Below are 19581 nucleotides of genomic sequence, written 5' to 3' on the forward strand. Positions count from 1 at the left end.
ATAAAAGCAGTTGTCTTTCCAAATTATTCTTAGACTCTTCTATTCCAAACACAATATAAATATACTACGGTCAGGTTAGGAAGGTCTTTCTCTGTGAGCCTCTCTGTCACTCACGTTCTGCTTGGCCCTGTGCTGGGACACAGTTTTTTGTTAACAGCTCAGAAAACTAAACTGCCCTATTAGCATAAAGAGTCTGTGACTCATTGACTCACAGATTGTAAATCAGACTAATGTTGCATTTTAATTAATTATATTAATTTTAGGGGAAACAACAAAACTGAAAAGTCTGCAGTGCTTCATTTACTGAGAAAGTCTGAAATGTCTTTTATTTTTAGCAAGAGCCATAAAAACATCTCATACTGAAATAATGTAAAAATCAAGGAAGGGTTGTATTACTCAGCGTGATCGCGCCCTTTAAAAGGCTTTGACATTTTCTTTATTTTTGTAAGTTTTTTAGAAAGAAATATATATATAATATTACATCCACATCCACATATGCATACGCTACACCAGACCCTCTCTGTAACAGTATTCACTACTGACTGTAATTCAGTATAAAGTGTTTCTATCTTAGAGCTTCTCAAAGGGAGGTTAATTACTTGAATTATCATAAAGAACTTGCAATTAGTTAGCTTCATTTAAGAGACTGCCTCGTGGTAAGAAAGGCTCAAATACTTGTTGTATACACATACACAGTCTATTCATTATTTATTATTCATTTGCATTTATTTAATTTCTCAAGCTAACGTATATTAGCACTTACTATGGGCCTGGCACTTGTGCAGGTGGTGAGAGCATAAAGTGGAGGTAAAATGGGTTAAACCTGGTTAAGTGGCATGATAGAGTTAAGGACACAAGGCTTTGGGAGCAAGGAGAGCGCATCTGAGAGCACCTGAGAGCAATGGGAAAAACTCAGAGTTGGTGGCATGAAGGAAAGCCAATAGTGAAGATCTACAGTTTTCAGTCTGGGGAGTAACTATCACCTGCCTTGTGTGTGCCAGATGCTGGCCAGGTGTTTGGGAATCCAGAATTGAACAAGCTAGACACAGTTATCACCCTTTTGAAGATTACAATCAAGCTGGGAGATGGTAATCAAATGATGACACAGGGATTAACTTGCTATTTTGCTATTTTAAGAGCCTTTAAGGAAACGTACAGATGCTTTAAGAATACACTTTGTAGAGGAGCTAAGGTATATGCTGAAAGTAAGGACAGGCTTCCCTGAGAAAGTGACATTGGAATAGAGATCTGACAGATAAGTAGAGAGGCCAGACAGGAGAGATGGTAGAAAGAGCATTCCAGGCAGAAGGAAAAGATATGCAAGGCACTAATAGGCGAGGAAGCTTGGTATTTGCTAGAAACTGAAAAGAAGCCAGAGAGATTAGCATAGCAAGGTGGGTTACTGTCTTAAGACCAGGACTGGAAAGGTGGGCAGGAACCAGATCATATAAGATTTGGGCTTTAAGATAAGAGCAATAGAGGCATAATAACACACTCAAAAAATAAAAATAAAAAAGGAATTTGTTTGGGGAGGAGAATTATGAATTTAAAAGCACGTAGCACTATGCCTGAGGTTTAAGAAAATTAGTCACTCTCCCTCTTTCTGTTCTAAGCTTAGGTCCTTCTACTAGGCTAATCTATGTACTCTGCACCTTCGTCTTGGGCTCCGGGAGTGTATTCTGTCCTGTCAGTTCTGATTTGGATTCCTAACATAGTTTTTCAATTTGTCCCCATCCTCTGTGATAACCTATGATATCTGCTATGGTTAGCCATCTGGATGATGGAATAGCTCATTTATTCAATTATTAATTCAACAAACCCTTATTGAACATCCCTTTTGCACAGTGATCCACTCCTCTTTGAGCTTATAGCATCGCAAAGGTATAAGATACATGCATAAAAATTATAATATTGAACATTCTACTGGAGACCCTAGACAGTGCACAAAGGCAAGGAAAAGAGGGTGGGAGGTAAGAGTATGTTCACAGGAAATCCACAATAACCTACCAATAAATTATTAGAATTAATAAAGAGCTTTACGAAAGTAGCTGGATACAATAGCAATATACAAAACTCAGTTGTATTTGTAGAAATCAGCAACAAAATGTATAAAAATATGAAGCAATTAATGTAAATTTTTTAAACATATGCAAGACCTCTACGGGCAAAATTTTAAAACCATGTTGAGAGATATTAAAGAAAACCTAGACAAATTGAGAAATATACCATATTCATGGATGGGAAGACCCAATACTGGAAAGATACTAATTTTCCCAAACTGATTTGTGGATTCCATGTAATCTTAATCCTAGTCAAAATCCAAGCAAGTTTTTTTGGTAGAATGTGACAAGTTGATTCTAAAACTTAGATGTAAATACAAAATATACCTGACTCTCCTGAAGAAAAATAATGAAGTAAGAGGACTTGCTCTACTAGACACCAGATCTGGGTTTTTTTTGGAATTTTTAAATTTTATTTTATTTATTTTTTTATACAGCAGGTTCTTATTAGTTATCTAGTTTATACATATTAGTGTATATATGTCAATCCCAATCTCTCAATTCATCCCACCACCACCACCACCCCTGCCACTTTCCCCCCTTGGTGTCCGTACATTTGTTCTCTACATCTGTGTCTCTATCTCTGCCCTGCAAACTGGTTCATCTGTACCATTTTTCTAGGTTCCACATATATGCGTTAATATACGATATTTGCTTTTCTCTTTCTGACTTACTTCCAAATCTGTTTCAAGTTATAGTAGAGGCAAGGTGGTATTAGCACAGAGATAGACAAATAGACCAATGGAGCAAAATAGAGAGAACAAGTAAAGGATATGCATATGTGTGGACACTTGATATCTGATAGAGGTGAATGGCAGATCAGTGAGGAAAGAAATACCTTTTCAATGATGAATTCCAAGTAGGTTAAAGGCCTAAATGTGAAGGTAAAACTACAAGCTTTTAGATCATAATATAGAATATTTTCATACAAGAAATATAGCAATATCTCCTTAAACAAGATTCAAAAATGAAAGGTTTATTAATTTGGCTACATTAAAATAAAAACTTGTGTTTATCAAAGGATACCATAAAAGTAATAAAAGATCAAACTTTAGGGTGATGGAAGATATAAATGTTACATGTTATGGTATTTGTAATATATAACTGACAATAAATTGACAATGTATTTAAAAGACTACACCATATCAATAAGAAAAACTCAATCCAAAAGAAAAATGGGCACAGCACAACAAATTACAAGAGAATAAATCCAAATGGCCAATAAATATAGGTAAAGCATTTTATTAGTAATGAAGGAAACGCAAACTAAAAGCACAGAGATAACACTATACACCCACCAGATTGGCAAGAATTAAAAAGTTTGATAATACCAAGTATTGGCAAAGATGTGTAATAATGAGAAGTCTCATACACTTCGGGGGAGGAGGGTGGAGTATAAACTGGTATAGCTGCTTTGGAAAACAATCCAGCATTATCCACTACAGGTGAAGATGTATACAGCTTATAACTCAGTGCCTCTACCACTACACGTGTCCTACAGAAACTCATGTATGTGTACACCAGGATAATATATGCCAGACTGTTCAAGGCAGAATTACTTGTAATTATTCAAAATTGGAAATAAGCCAAATGTTCTTCTACAGAATGGATAAATTGGGATATTAATACAAAAGAAGACCATATAACAATAAAAATAGATGCAGCTATTTGCAACACAAATGACTCTCAAATAACATTGAACAAAAGATATAAAATGAAAGAATACATACAATCTGATTTCCATTCATATAAAATTTTAAAACAGGGAAAACCAAACCATATCGTTTATGGAGACATACCAAAGTGGTAAAACTATCAAATAAAGCCATAAAAGGATTATTACAAAAGTCAGAACAGTAGCTCTTTCTAGGGTAGTGGAAGAGTGATACGATTGAGGAAGGGTGCCTGGAGAGCTTTCAGACTGCTGGCAACGTTCTGATTCTTGACCCAGGTGGCAGTTACAATAGGTTCACTTTATTATTATGTGTTAAACTGTACATATGTTAAAGTTTTTTTCCTGAATGAATATCACAGCAAAATTTTTTTTAATTGTATGTATAATTTGTGTGTTTCCAAGGATTTCCTGTCTTCTGGGATTACTCTTCCCTTGAATAACCAAATAAGAATAATAAGTCTCCATCATGTGGGACTGTGGGGATACCAGTCTGGTCATTTTAAGTGGCCTCTCATTTCAAACTGCTGCCGCAGGCTGCTCCTGCTACCTGACTACCGCCCACCCTTGCAGTGATTGTGCTGTAACTGGGTGGCCTCAAAGCAGGGAACTGAGTGCTCTCCACTACTCCCATTCCAAGCACAGTAGTCACCAATCATTTTTGATCTTGCAAGTTATCAGTGTGGTATTGTTGAGCTCGCACAAATGTGTGAATATTTCCTTATTTATAATTTTTATACATTTTAAACTAACATTTCAAGTGGATGTCAACCCATATTTCAAAAATGTTGACTTTTTGGTTACCATCTTGACAGATCTGGTTAGTCATGATTATTTTTTTCCTTTAAATACGTCTGATGAAAAGCCGTTTTCTTGGGGTCCGTTTGTTTGTGTTATCAGCATTAACTTCAATCTCCAGTTTCTTTGCAGGAATCTTTTAAACAATTTGTCCATTTTTTTATGAGGATGAATTTAGATAAAACTAGATGATATAATCCATAACCTCACTCAACTGCCCATGTGTAAATTACAATATACCTCAATAGATCAGAGTAATGAATAACACTATATTAGTTACCTTTTGCAAGTGCCCTCAAAAACTTGGTGGCTTAAAAGATTTATTATCTTGTAGTTTCTGTGTGTCAGAATTCCAGGCTTGGATTCATGAGGCGCCTTTGCTTCAAGGTCTCTCATGAGGTTGAAGTACCATCCAGGGCTGTAGTGTCATCTGAAGCCTTGCTGGGATGGGGGCAGGGAGAGGGAAAGGCAAGTTATACACTTCCAAACTCACTCATGTGGTGACTGGCAAGCCTCAGTCCCTTTCCAGCTGGGCTCTCCATGGAATTGCCTTACAACATCCCCCAGGTGAGCAATTCAAGAGAGAAACCAAGACAGCAGCCACAATTTGACCACAAGAGTGAGCTCCCAGGCAGGGCCAGCTTCATGGGCATATGACCTGTGAAGTCTCAACCAGCCCTGGGCTTAGAAGGGCCCTACACTTGGATTAATGCTCTGCTGTACTATCTTGAAATTCTTGATAATTTTTGAACAAGGAATCCATATTTTCAGTTTGCATCGAACTCTACAAATGATATAGCAAGTCCTGTACCCCAGGCAGGCATATTTATGCTAACTGTCACTCAACTCTAATTAGAGCCACATTTTACCAGGTGAGGACACCTAAATGAGGGTAATCAGATTCTCTCTTAGGAATTTCCACTAGAGTCCGAAGCTGGGAATAGGAGTCAAGTCACAAAAATGGGAGAACTCTGGAAAGAAGGTCCAGAAAATGCTGCTTCTGAAGTCACCAGAGCAATGTTGGTTCTTCCCAAGTCCTGGACATTCAGCTCTTCCTTGGATTCCATGATCGATCCCAGGCTCTTTCCAGTAAATCTGTCTTTTTGCTTTATCAAACTGTGTTTGGGATTTGTTCCTTTTAACCAAAGAATCTTAATGGATTTAACCAACTTTGTTGGTTGGCCAAGCTTTGGCTAAGACTGCACAATAGCTTCCGACCTACTTGGTGGTGTGCTGGAGGTGGCTTACACACACTTGCGAGAGTCAATTTTGTGCATTTCTTCCCAACTTGGTGTTCAATGATGTCATAAAGATAGCTTGAAATCAGTCAAGTATTTACACACAGAAATCAGAAAATGCTGCAAATCAGGAATTTTCCCCCAAGAGAGCCAGTTGTTAAACATTTACCAGCTTGTCACTGGACCTAGTCCTGCTTTAGGATACAATGCGGGAGTTACGTGGGACTAGGCTCTGTTGGGATAAGGCAGTGAAAAAAGAGACAGCCCACAACTATAACAATAAAACCCCAAATCCTAACTCTCACGGTGCAGTGGCTGCCTTCAAGTAGTCTTTCCAGCTTGCAATGAGAATTGCTTCCACCACATTGTTGCCTTTAGAAACCATGAGCTCTTCCCACTTCGTTTATTGGAACAGGGCTGAACACATTATCTGACACGGACCAATCAAATTCTCTCCCCTGGATTCAGTAATTCCCTGTTCAAGATGGCAGGATGAGCAAAGTATTTGTTTTTATCCTCTCCTGAGAGTCCAATAGAATATAAAGGAATAAATCCACCAATATGAAGAGAATCATCAGAAGGTGAGATATTTCAACAAATTTCTAGAGTATAAAGAGAGTTTGGAAGCCTATTAACAGACAAAACAGAGTGAGGAAGCCTCAACCCAGACAAGCCGGGAGACTACTACACAGAGAGGCAAATTGCCCCACAAAAGCTGGAAATGCTGCAAGCTCAGTTGCTAGGTACACAATTCTACTTACTCAGTGACTGTACCAGTTGTGTTGGCAAGCTCCATTCCTCTCTCTTCACCCTCCCTAGGAAGGCAGCCTAGTTCTCTACACATAAGCAAAACAAAGGGGGCCCATGCTAAGGGAATTAGGGTTGATGGAGCAGACGTGGTGCCCCTGGGTAAAGACCTCTCCATGCTTGCATTCGGAGGCCCTCCTAGCCCCAAACCTGGTGCTCCTCCTTGCCAACTCCTCATTTGCTTATTCTGCTAATTGTTGAGCCCTGCTCACATCTACAAATGTCCCAATAATCCTATTTATGAAAGACCAGAAAAACAGACATATACATACAACAGCAGAAAAAACCACCTAGCAACCTAGAAACAAGTCAAGACACCCTCCCATTCTTAATTATAAACAAACAAGCAAAGCTAACCAGACCTCAGAATAAAATGAGTAGTGTGAAAACAAGACAAAACAGAATGAAACACAATAAACTGACCCTGAAAAAAGGGAGATAATTAAGAGGAAAAAATTGAAAAGTGAATAAAACACAATAGAACATACTAAGTGAGATGTGAAAAGTATGGAATTCATATAACAAGAACAGAACGCTTTGAGAAAGGAACAAAGCAAACAGACAAGCAGTGCAAATGAGACAAGAAAGAGCACTGGTGTGCTAACCATACAATTGCAAAGTAAAATTCTATTTAGGAGCTGGCATTTTCCTCCTTGTGGGATGGAATTAAGAAATATTTTAAAACTCAGGAGCTGGGTTTACTATCCTCCCCCTGTGAAAGCAGCATGAAAGAAAGCCAGCCTTCAGAGAAGAGTGAGAAAGCAGAGTAAACAGCAAACACAGAGAAAGAGCAAAAGCACAGCTGGATTTCCAGTTTCCTTCCAGTTCCTATTTCGTGATTCTTGAGGAGTCCCACTGCCTTTGGCTTCTGTGAGATATCCCAGTAGCTTCTTAATAAAATTCCCCTCTTGGTTCAAACTAGGTCAAGTTGATTTTGTTAGACAGAAGACAAAAGAGTGTTAACTAAGACAACAGGGCTGGTAAACTGGAAAGCGATCCAGTCTCAAGTCCCTCAGGATTGAATGTAACTAAATGGAGGTTCAGAGGAAGAATCAAGCCCAGTGATTGTGCCCTTGTTCCTGTGGTTAACTTTTCCTAAATTCTACACTGACATTCAAATTGTAAAGTTGGACAGCAGATGCCCCACATGCAGTGTTTCCAGCATTTACATTTATTTTCTTAACGTCTTGAAAGAAAGATGGGGCTTAGCCTGCCAAATCTCTAAGCACCTTATAATAACCTATTCAGACATCATATGGAAGGATTAATTTAGCTACTTCACACATTAATACAGCAGAAAACAAACTAAACTACCTTTTCATGTATCCGAGGCAGCCTGGGAATTTTAAATGCCACTGTGGATTTACCTGAAAATAATACATTTTCATCCTTAAAGCCAAACGTGGGGGAAGAAAAAAAAACAACCTAAAGAGAAAGAGCCTCAAATTAGCAATTTGACTGGGAGAACATTACATCAGCCCCTAGTTCTCCTCCTCCCTCCTCAAGATGTTTTCCCCCCCGTGTCCTTCCTTCACTTTGCCCTCTGGGAGGAAACTAGGAGGCCTGGCACGTTCTGGTCCAGAAGAACATTCATGCCCCTGGTGTGATCCAGCTAAAGGGGAGAAATATAGCTTTGGTGGGAGAAAAAGAAAAGGTAAGTTATCAAGAGAATGGAGATCTCACAAAATGAAAGATACAGATGTTGGGGGAGTGGAGCTTTCTGATCTTAAAACCAGCTTTGCCTTTTTCAAATGCACGGTAATTGTATTTTTCTTTGTGGATTTTGGTCTTATTGGTTGGTTTGTTTGCTTGTGTTCCAGCTTGAGACAAGTTGCCTTCTCAACCCAGCCACAGTCCATGAATTTGTTGTTTAACCCAAATCCAATTGAGAGTTGCAGGAAAGAGAAGAGGAAACATCTCACACCCAAGTGGCCCACACCATAAACAAAGGGGCACCTCGCTGTGCCAGCTCTTGGCTTCAGATGGACCCAGCGGGGAGCTGGAGTCCCTGTGCCAGGCTGAGGGCAGCCACCGAAGCAGATGCTGAGCAACTCAGAAGAACTATTGATTTCAGACGCTCAAATTCCTCAGGGTGGCCACCCGCCTCTCCTCAATGGGAGGGCGGAGGTAGCTGGGAGCTGTGCTGCCCACCGCTGGCTGCCAGCACAGCTCGAGTTGGGAGACGTGTCCCCAGCTTCTGGCTCCAAGCAGGAGGTTTGGTAGGAATCAGCATTGTCTCTTTATGAAGATTTATGGAGAAGCTGACGAACATTAGGCTGTGAAGCAGAACTCAGGTGAGCTCTCTCCCCTATGTGGAGGATTCAGGAAGGTGGTTTGGATGATCCAGAATGATTCCCTTTCCCCTCTGGTTCCCATTTGTAGCCCAGCCCTGGGCTTGGCCCAGGAGGAAAAGCCAAGGTGAAGCATGCGTGGCTTTCTGGCTACATCCATTCTTCTTCAGAGAGAAAGAGAGAGACTGGCACTTTTTGTGGCATCTCACACAGAGGGGAAAGGCCAAGATAAATGGATAGTTTCAAGGTCATTAGCTTCCTGAGCTCACAGTTTGCTTTTCTCTGCCAGAGGACTGCTTGGAGTGGTTATAAATGTTTCGTGGCTGGGCCAGGGGAGCCCATTTTTGGACCTGGGGCTCTGAGACCTGCTGCCAGTGGCAAATTTGGACTCTGGGGCTGTGGAATATGCCTTCCCTCCCTTCACATGCTTGCCATGAAAGAGGTGGAGCAGCGAAATGCAGGGTGCAATCTCTCGGAAACTCTAGGGCCTCCATCATCGGTGCCTGGCCTTGGGAGAAGGGACCTGGAAAAGACTGGGGAAGAACTCAGAAATGCTCCAGGCTTTCAGTCTTTCTAACCCATGAGGAGATGAGGCAGGAGTTAGGAAGGCAACACTTTAAAAGAAGAGGGAGTCGAGGTGGGCGGCCTGACAGTGATGGGGGGGAGGTGGGAAGGTAGATGGGGAGAGTAGGGTCTTCATTCGAGCTCCATTGTGATCTGAGCTTTAGTTTTGTTTCTCTTAATCACTTTCAGGGCTCTCCATGTTCTATTTTGACTATGCCACATCCTCACTTCTCTTTCTAACTTCAAAATTTTTTTTTTATTATCAAATAAATAAATTTTATTTATTTGACAGAAAAAACAAAAGCAAACTTTAAGTTTCAACAATTTCCATGGTTCCAAATTTATCCCCAAGCCTTGAAATTGTACATGGACACATTTTTTTCCATCAATGTGTGCATATATGCTCTGTATTGTCCACAGAATGTGATTTATAAACATGTTTCCACATATTAGCATAGACTCCATATGTATCGCTTTAAGTGGCCATCAAATAAGTCACTGTGGTGATATCTAAGGGCCTTGGTCATTCCACTATTTATGGATATTTGGGTTAAATATCTCTCTATATATTTATATCTATAATTTTATCCCAAGGTGTATATATGTATGTGTGTGTATGTATATATATGTACATATATGTGTGTGTATATATATATATATATATATATTTTTAATGTATCTTTAAAAAGTTTTCTTCTCATCCTAGTCCTTTTCTTTTGCATCACTCCTCTGGGTTATATTCTTACAGCATCAATTACCAGGTCAAAAATATAAATCTTTCACAGTCCTTACTACCTACTACCACTTGGTTCTCCAAAAAACAGAAACCTAACCCTGATACACAGTGTTGGTGGCATTATGCAAATGAAGGATCAACGTAGGTTTTTATCATTTTTCGTTTACTTTTGGGACGGCTGCCTTCTTCCATTGCTTTTTTGCTCTAGTTGCCTTTTCTCCCAGACACTCATATTTTCCAACCACCCTCACGTATATCCTGATTCCTCTCCTCACAACTTGTCATTTAGTGAGGTGTATAGCACCCTGTGCATTTGGCAAATGGCTGGTGACACACCAGCTGCCCAGTAGACCGGCATAGAAAGGGGCTGCTGGCGGTTAAACAACCACACACAAGTCGTGACCTCCAGATGCAGAATTTAAAGGCACGAAGGCTTCCTTACTTCTGCTAGGTGTTGGGTGTTTTCCAAAATTCACCTTCAGGGTGTGGTTGGTGAGTTAGTAAGGGTAGGAGGTGAGGCACTGATCATGGCTCAGGTTCCCTGGTTGATCTTTCTGGATGTGGACAGGCAGGGGGCAGGAATGACATGATTTCCAGAGGGATCTGGCTATCCCATGCTTCACTGCTCAGAAAAGTCCCCTGTGCCAGGTAAGCCTGCCGATGCAGGCACACTGCTCCCATTGAGACGAATGGGGGCAAGCAGTTCCCCACACACTCTACAGGACTGAAAACATACAGCAAGGTGTTTTTTTTCACGTGGAGGGGGAAGGGTTAGGGCCCTGGAGAGAGCACTCAAACCAGAGATTTCTTGCAATGTGGTGCCTTCCCAGGATTCTAGATCTACTGAGAACATCATGTAATCCCTCACTCACAGAGTTGATCACTTTGGGATTCAACAAACGAGCAGGCAGTGATAAAGTGAAGAAGAACAAACACCTTAAAAATGGCATTGCCAGGGTCCTTTGTACCCGTTTGTACCCATGTATTGTTTGGATTTGTCTGTAATTGTGGGTTTGTGATGATGTCCATAAATGTGCAATCTAAGCAATTTAATTTGTGGGAGCTTTAGGAAAAAGCAGCTTGGTCTACTTCCAAAGTAGACCAAGTGGGTATCATTGGACCTGCAGAGTTGCAGCTGGTGCAGCCCTCCAGAGGTTTTCCCTTCTTCTGTAAACACCTCATCGGATCTGTCCACCATACTATGTACCCTATGCAGGGCGGACGGTGGAAGAGGGTGCAATAAACAGTGTTGAACAAACAACAGTGAATAAACAAATATGTCCTTAGTGTCCTCACTTTAATGATGAGAAGACTTCGGTCAGGGAAAGTTCAATAGCTAGCACCAGGGACATGGGTATTTCACTGGACACCTAGACCAGAGTCAGGCCTTCTGCCTCCTGGCCAGCCTCTTTCCTCTTAGCCTGTCTTATGAAGTGGTGATGACTAATTCTTGCCCATACTTTATAGGGCCATTTTTGAGAAATTAAAGCAACATAAAAAGAACTTATATTTTGTAACTATATGCATGGTGATGGATGCTAACTAGACTTGCGTGGTGATCATTTCATATATACGTTTCACAAAATATACAAATATTGAATCACTATGTTATACACTTGAAACTAAAATAATGTCATATGTCAATTACAACTCAATTTAAAAAAAAAAGGGACTTACCCACCATCAGTGTAGCACAGCATCAGACTGCACCCGGGGTAAATGTTGGAATCTCTCTCCCAGGAGACTTTTAAAGAAAGAACAGACCAATCACCTTGTCTAGACTATATCACCCTATCACCAAACACCGTGTAACATTGTGTAGCTTTATGTGGTTTATGAGCATTTATATTTGCATTACTCATTGGACTCTTGTAACAACTTGTAGATATAGGTGTTGCATTTACTGATGAGGTAAATGGGCTGCAAAGCAGCCATGTTCTCTCCTCGATCACACAGCTAGCAAGAGGCAAAGCCAAGATCCGAATGTCCAGTATTTCCCATACGCAGCCAACATCAAGTATTAGGACCAGGTCCCTGACACTGTCGTGGCCCAGGAATCGTTATAATAACTAACATTGCTTAGGCACTAATGTGTTAGATGTTAACTCACCTGATTCTCACAGCAACCCTATGAAGCAGGCATTACCCTCATCTTCATTTTTCAGATGAGAAAACTGAGGTACAGAGAAAATAATAACTTGGTCAAGGTCACCCCACTGGTTAGCTGCAGAGGCAAGATTGGAACCCAGATGGTCTGACGTTAGACCTGAACTTCTAACCACACATCTCCAAGATAAGGTGAAGATGCATGTGCTCATGGTTATCACGTGGCTTCTGGAGGGTCTGCTTGCTTCTTTGAAGACAATGTCAGAGTTGCCTTCTCCAAATCAGGGGAACGCCTCCCCACAAAGGCAGGACAGGCTGATACAGGAACTGGTTCCGCATATCAGAAGGCTTTGTGATGTTTAGCCCTGAATACCCCAGAACAGAGAAGAACAGAGCATTTAAAGCTGAACCAGAATAAGTGAGAATGAACAGGGGAAATGTGGTCTCTGCCTAGCCCTAGATGACAGTGGGCATTCTCAAAGGGCAAGAGCAGAACAGGCAGCACCCAAGAAATGGGTGTCGTGGTTTGGCGTTACAGGGAGTGCCCAGGCTGCAAGAGCAGGTCCTGCCACAGGCCGTGGGCCTGTGTGGTGTCCCTGAGAGAGAAGAGACAGCCCTACAAAACACAGAAGCACAGGCAGAAACTGTTAATAACTCAGATGCATCAATAGTCATCTAGTAGCCCTGACACAGTTGGGGACCACCTGAGCCAAAAGTAAAGAAATGGCTTTTGCATTTTTATTTGAAACTGCTCACTGTGGGCTGGGAGCTGCCATCCCCCAAGTGTCAGAGACGGACAGGGGTCTGGAGAGTTGCTGGATGAAGCGACTTGGCCCTGCTCACGGAAGGTAGATTGGCACGGCTCCTTGAGGCCTGGGCTGCTGAGGTAACACGCATGACTGCTCCCGGCAGCAGCATGCCTTCTGACATCGAGCCCGGGGAGGCCTGGCGGCAGGGAGAGTGGGGTTTGGCGCCGAGAGCCCCAGAGTTGGACAATTGGACTGTTCACAGTTGGGCCACTTTGGGCTGCTGCTAGTTCTGGCTTTTGCTGGATGCCATTTTTCCTTTTCAGAATCATCTCCATTCTGGGTCCCCTTATCTTTCCTTCTGTTTTCATCCTTGTCTTACACAAAAGATGAGGCTAAATGTTCAAGGATCCCCCACCCCAATATCCAGTCAATTAACTTATTCATTTGTTAATTCATCCATTAATCAGACATCAATTACTAGGCTCCAACTGCATGTCAAGCCCTGTGCCAGGCACCATATATACAGCACAAATATGGATAAGAAACAGTACCTCCCTCTAGGAGTTTCTAGACTGTTAATCTTGGAGGTCAAAAGCAAAGATCAGTTTCAGCAAGTAGATAATTAAACAAGGATCTGTGAACCACTATTAGAGTCAGAAGAGAGAGCTGATTCTAGTTACTTCATATTCCCCAAGAAAACTGTCCCCTGATGTGACCATCCTCATACTTCTCTGTGCCTTCAGAGAGGTAACAGGAGTTGCAATTGGAGTGGATGGGAGTCCAGGTCCCTGGTGACTTCTACCTGAGGCTTTCCCAGCTGTCCTAGTCCCTGAGGACCTCAGAGAGGAACACGATGTGGAAGCCAGCACACCAGCCCTTCCACCAGCAAGGAGGAAATGCGAGGAGCAGGTGGTAACAACTAGCTTGGAGGAAGCATTTTTTAAAAAGGAATTTCATTATGGGACTTCCCTGGTGGCACAGTGGTTAAGAATCTGCTTGCCAACACAGAGGATACAGGTTCGAGCCCTGGTCCGGGAAGATCCCACATGCCACAGAGGAGCTAAGCCCATGAGCCACAACTACTGAGCCCGCACGCCACAACAAAGAGCAGCCTGCACGCCTGGAGCCTGTACTCTGCAACAAGAGAAGCCACCGCAATGAGAAGCCCATGCACCACAACGAAGAGTAGACCCTGCTCACCACAACTAGAGAAAGCCTATGCGCAGCAACGAAGACCCAACACAGCCAAATATAAATAAATACATAAATTTATATTTAAAAAGACATTCACAGAAAGATAGACAAAATTAAAAGGCAGAGAACTTTGTACCAGATGAAGGAACAAGATAAAACCCCAGAAAAACAACTAAATGAAGTGGAGATAGGCAACCTTCCAGAAAAAGAATTCAGACTAATGAGAGTGAAGATGATTCAGGACCTCAGAAAAACAACAGAGGCAAAGATCAAGAAGATGCAAGAAATGTTTAACAAAGACCTAGAAGAATTAAAGAACAAACAAACAGAGATAAACAATACAATAACTGAAATGAAAACTACACTAGAAGGAATCAATAGCAGAACAACAGAGGCAGAAGAGTGGATAAGTGACCTGGAAGACAGAATGGTGGAATTCACAGCCACGGAACAAAATAAAGAATAAAGAATGAAAAGAAATGAAGACAGCCTAAGAGACATCTGGGACAACATTAAACGCAACAACATTCACGTTATAGGGTTCCCAGAAGGAGAAGAGAGAGAGAAAGGACTGGAGAAAATATTTGAAGTTATTATAGTCGAAAACTTCCCTAACATGGGAAAAGAAATAGCCACCCAAGTCAGGAAGTGCAGAGAGTCCCAGGCAGGATAAACCCAAGGAGAAACACGCTGAGACACATAGTAATCAAATTGACAAAAATTAAAGACAAAGAAAAATTATTGAAAGCAACAAGGGAAAAATGACAAATAACATACAAGGGAACTCCCATAAGGTTAACAGCTGATTTCTCAACAGAAACTCTACAGTCCAGAAAGGAGTGGCAAAATATAGTTAAAGTGATGAAAGGGAAAAACCTACAACCGAGATTACTCTACCCAGCAATGATCTCGTTCAGATTCGATGGAGAAATCAAAAGCTTTACAGACAAGCAAAAGCTAAGAGAATTCAGCACCACCAGACCGGCTCTACAACAAATGCTAAAGGAACTTCCTTAAGTGGGAAACACAAGAGAAGAAAAGGACCTACAAAAACAAGCCCATAACAATTAAGAAAATGATAATAGGAACATACATATCAATAATTACCTTAAATGTGAATGGATTAAATGCTCCAACCAAAAGACACAGGCTTGCTGAATGGATACAAAAACAAGACCCATATATATGCTGTCTACAAGAGACCCACTTCAGACCTAGGGACACATACAGACTGAAAGTGAGGGGATGGAAAAGCATATTCCATGCAAATGGAAATCAAAAAAAAGCTGGAGTAACAATACTCATATCAGATAAAATAGACTTTATAATAAAGACTATTGGGGCTTCCCTGGTAGCACAGTGGTTGAGAGTCTGCCTGCCAATGCAGGAGACATGGGTTTGAGCCCTGGTCTGGGAAGATCCCACATGTCATGAAGCAACTAGGTCCGTGAGCCACAACTACTGAGCCTGCGCATCTGGAGCCTGTGCCCCCAACAAGAGAGGCTGCAACAGTGAAAGTCCCATGCACCATGATGAAGAGTGGCTCCTGCACCACGATGAAGAGTGGTCCCCACTTGCCACAACTAGAGAAAGCCCTCACATGAAATGAAGACCCAACACAGCCATAAATAAATAAATAAATAATCCTTCCTTCTACTTTAGGAAAAAAAAAAAACAAGAATGTTACAAGAGACAAGGAAGGACACTACATAATGATCAAGGGATCAATCCAACAAAAAGCTATAACAATTATAAATATATATGCACCCAACAAAGGAACACCTCAATACTTAAGGCAACTGCTAATGGCTAAAAAAGAGGAAATTGACAGTAACACAATAATAGTGGGGGACTTTAGCACCTCACTTACACCAGTGGACAGATCATCCAGACAGAAAATTAATAAGGAAACACAAGCTTTAAATGACACAATAGAACAGATAAACTTGATTAATATTTATAGGACATTCCATCCAAAAACAGCAGATTACACTTTCTTCTCAAGTGCACATGGAACATTCTCCAGGATAGATCACATCTTGAGTCAAGATATCAAGATAGTAATTGATCAAAATGGGGAAAAAATGTAAAAAACATGAACACATGGAGGCTAAACGATACATTACTAAATAACCAAGAGATCACTGAAGAAATCAAAGAGGAAATCAAAAAATACCTAGAGATAAATGACAATGAAAAAACAATGATCCAAAACCTATGGGATGGAGCAAAAGCAGTTCTAAAAGGGAAGTTTATAGCAATACAAACCTACCTCAAGAAACAAGAAAAATCTCAAATAAACAATCTAACCTTACACCTAAAGGAACTAGAGAAAGAAGAACAAAAAACCCAAAGTTAGTAGAAGGAAAGAAATCATAAAGATCAGAGCAGAAATAAATGAAATAGAAACAAAGAAAACAACAGCAAAGATCAATAAAACTAAAAGCTAGTTCTTTGAGAAGATAAACAGAATTGATAAACCTTTAGCCAGATTCATCAAGAAAAAGAGGGAGAGGACTCAAATCAATAAAATTCAAAATGAAAAAGGAGAAGTTACAACAGACACCACAGAAATACAAAGCATCCTAAGAGACTACTACAAGCAAGTCTATGCCAAAAAAATGGACAACCTGGAAGAAATGGACAAATTCTTAGAAAGAGATAATCTTCCAAGACTGAACCAGGAAGAAATAGAAAATATGAACAGACCAATCACAAGTAATGAAATTGAAACTGTGATTAAAAATCTTCCAACAAACGAAAGTCCAGGACCAGATGGCTTCACAGGTGAATTCTATCAAACATTCAGAGAAGAGTTAACACCCAACCTTCTCAAACTCTTACAAAAATTTGCAAAGGAAGGAACACTCCCAAACTCATTCTATGAGGCCACCATCACCCTGATACCAAAACTAGACAAAGATACTACAAAAAAAAAAAAAAGAAATTACAGACCAATGTCACTGATGAATATGATGCAAAAATCCTCAACAAAATACTAGCAAACAGAATCCAGCAACACATTAAAAGGATCATACATCATGATCAAGTGGAATTTATCCTAGGGATGCAAGGATTCTTCAATATACAAAAACCAATCAATGTGATATACCATATTAACAAACTGAAGAAGAAAAACCATATGATCATTTCAATAGACGCAGAAAAAGCTTTTGACAAAATTCAACACCATTTATGATAAAAACTCTCAAGAAAGTGGGCATAGAGGGAACGTACCTAACATATTAAAGGCCATATATGACAAACCCACAGCAAACATCATTCTCAATGGTGAAAAACTGAAAGCATTTCCTCTAAGATCAGGAACAAGACAAAGATGTCCACTCTCGCCACTATTATTCAACATATTTTTAGAAGACCTAGCAATGGCAATCAGAGAAGAAAAAGAAATAATAGGAATGCAAATTGGAAAAGAAGAAGTAAAACTGTGACTGTTTGCAGATGACATGATACTATACGTGGAGAATCCTAAAGATGCCACCAGAAAACTACTAGAGCTAATCAATGAATTTGGTAAAGTTTCAGGATACAAAATTAATGCACAGAAATCTCTTGAATTCCTATACACTATTGATGAAAAATCTGAAAGAGAAATTAAGGAAACACTCCCATTTACCATTGCAACAAAAAAATAAAATACCTAGGAATAAACTGACCTAGGGACACAAAAGACCTGTATGCAGAAAACTATAAGACACTGATGAAAGAAATTAAAGATGATACAAACAGATGGAGAGATATACCATGTTCTTGGATTGGAAGAATCAATATTGTGAAAGTGACTATACTATCCAAAGCAATCTACAGATTCAGTGCAATTACTATCAAATTACCAATGGCATTTTTTACAGAACTAAAACAAAAAATCTTAAAATTTGTATGGAGACAAAAAAGACCCCGAATACCCAAAGCAGTCTTGAAGGAAGAAAACCGAGCTGGAAGAATCAGACTCCCTGACTTCAGACTATACTACAAAGCTACAGTCATCAAGACAATATGGTACTGGAACAAAAACAGAAATATAGATGAATGGAACAGGATAGAAAGCCCAGAGATAAACCCATGCACCTATGGTCAACTAATCTATGACAAAGAAGGCAAAGATATACAATGGAGAAAAGACAGTCTCTTCAATAAGTGGTGCTGGAAAAACTGGACAGCTACATGTAAAAGGATGAAATTAGAATACTCCCTAACACCACACACAAAAATAAAGTCAAAATGGATTAGAGACCTAAATGTGAGACCGGACACTATAAAACTCTTAGAGGAAAACATAGGAAGAACACTCCTTGGCATAAATCACAGCAAGATTTTTTTTTGATCCACCTCCTAGAGTAATGAAAATAAAAACAAAAATAAACAAATGGGACCTAATGAAACTTGAAAGCTTTTGCACAGCAAAGGAAACCATATACAAGAAGAAAAGACAACTCTCAGAATGGGAGAAAATATTTGCAAACGAATCAACAGACAAAGGATTAATCTCCAAAATATATAAATAGCCCATGCAGCTCAATATTAAATAAACAAACAACCCAGTCCAGAAATGGGCAGAAGACCTAAATAGACATTTCTCCAAAGAAGACATACAGATGGCCAAGAAGCACATGAAAAGCTGCTCAACGTCACTAATTATTACAGAAATGCAAATCAAAACTACAATGAGGTATCACCTCACACCAGTTAGAATGGGCGTCATCAGAAAATCTACAAACAACAAATGCTGGAGAGAGTGTGCAGAAAAGGGAACCCTCTTGCACTGTTGGTGGGAATGTAAATTGATACAGTCACTATGGAGAACAGTATGGAGGTTCCTTAAAAAATTAAAAATAGAATTACCATATAACCCAGCGATCCCACTACTGGGCATATACCCAGAGAAAACCACAATTCCAAAAGACACATGCACCCCAATGTTTATTGCAGCACTGTTTACAATAGCCACGTCCTGGAAGCAACCTAAATGCCCATTGTCAGACAAATGGATAAAGAAGTTGTGGTACATATATACAATGGAATATTACTCAGCCATAAAAAGGAATGAAATTGGGTAATTTGTAGAGATGTGGATGGATCTACAGATTGTCATACAGAGTGAAGTAAGTCAGAAAGAGAAAAACAAATATTGTATATTAACTCATATATGTGGAACCTAGAAAAGTGGTACAGATGAACCAGTTTCCAGAGCAGAAGTTGAGACACAGATGTAGAGAACAAATATATGGACACCAAGGGGGGAAAGTGGTGGGTGGTGGGTGGTGGTGGGGGGGTGAATTGGGAGATTGGGATTGATATATATACACTAATATCTATAAAAGAGATAACTAACAAGAACTATATAC

The sequence above is a fragment of the Lagenorhynchus albirostris genome, chromosome 2 (genome assembly GCF_949774975.1).
Source record: "Lagenorhynchus albirostris chromosome 2, mLagAlb1.1, whole genome shotgun sequence".
NCBI lineage: Eukaryota > Metazoa > Chordata > Mammalia > Artiodactyla > Delphinidae > Lagenorhynchus > Lagenorhynchus albirostris.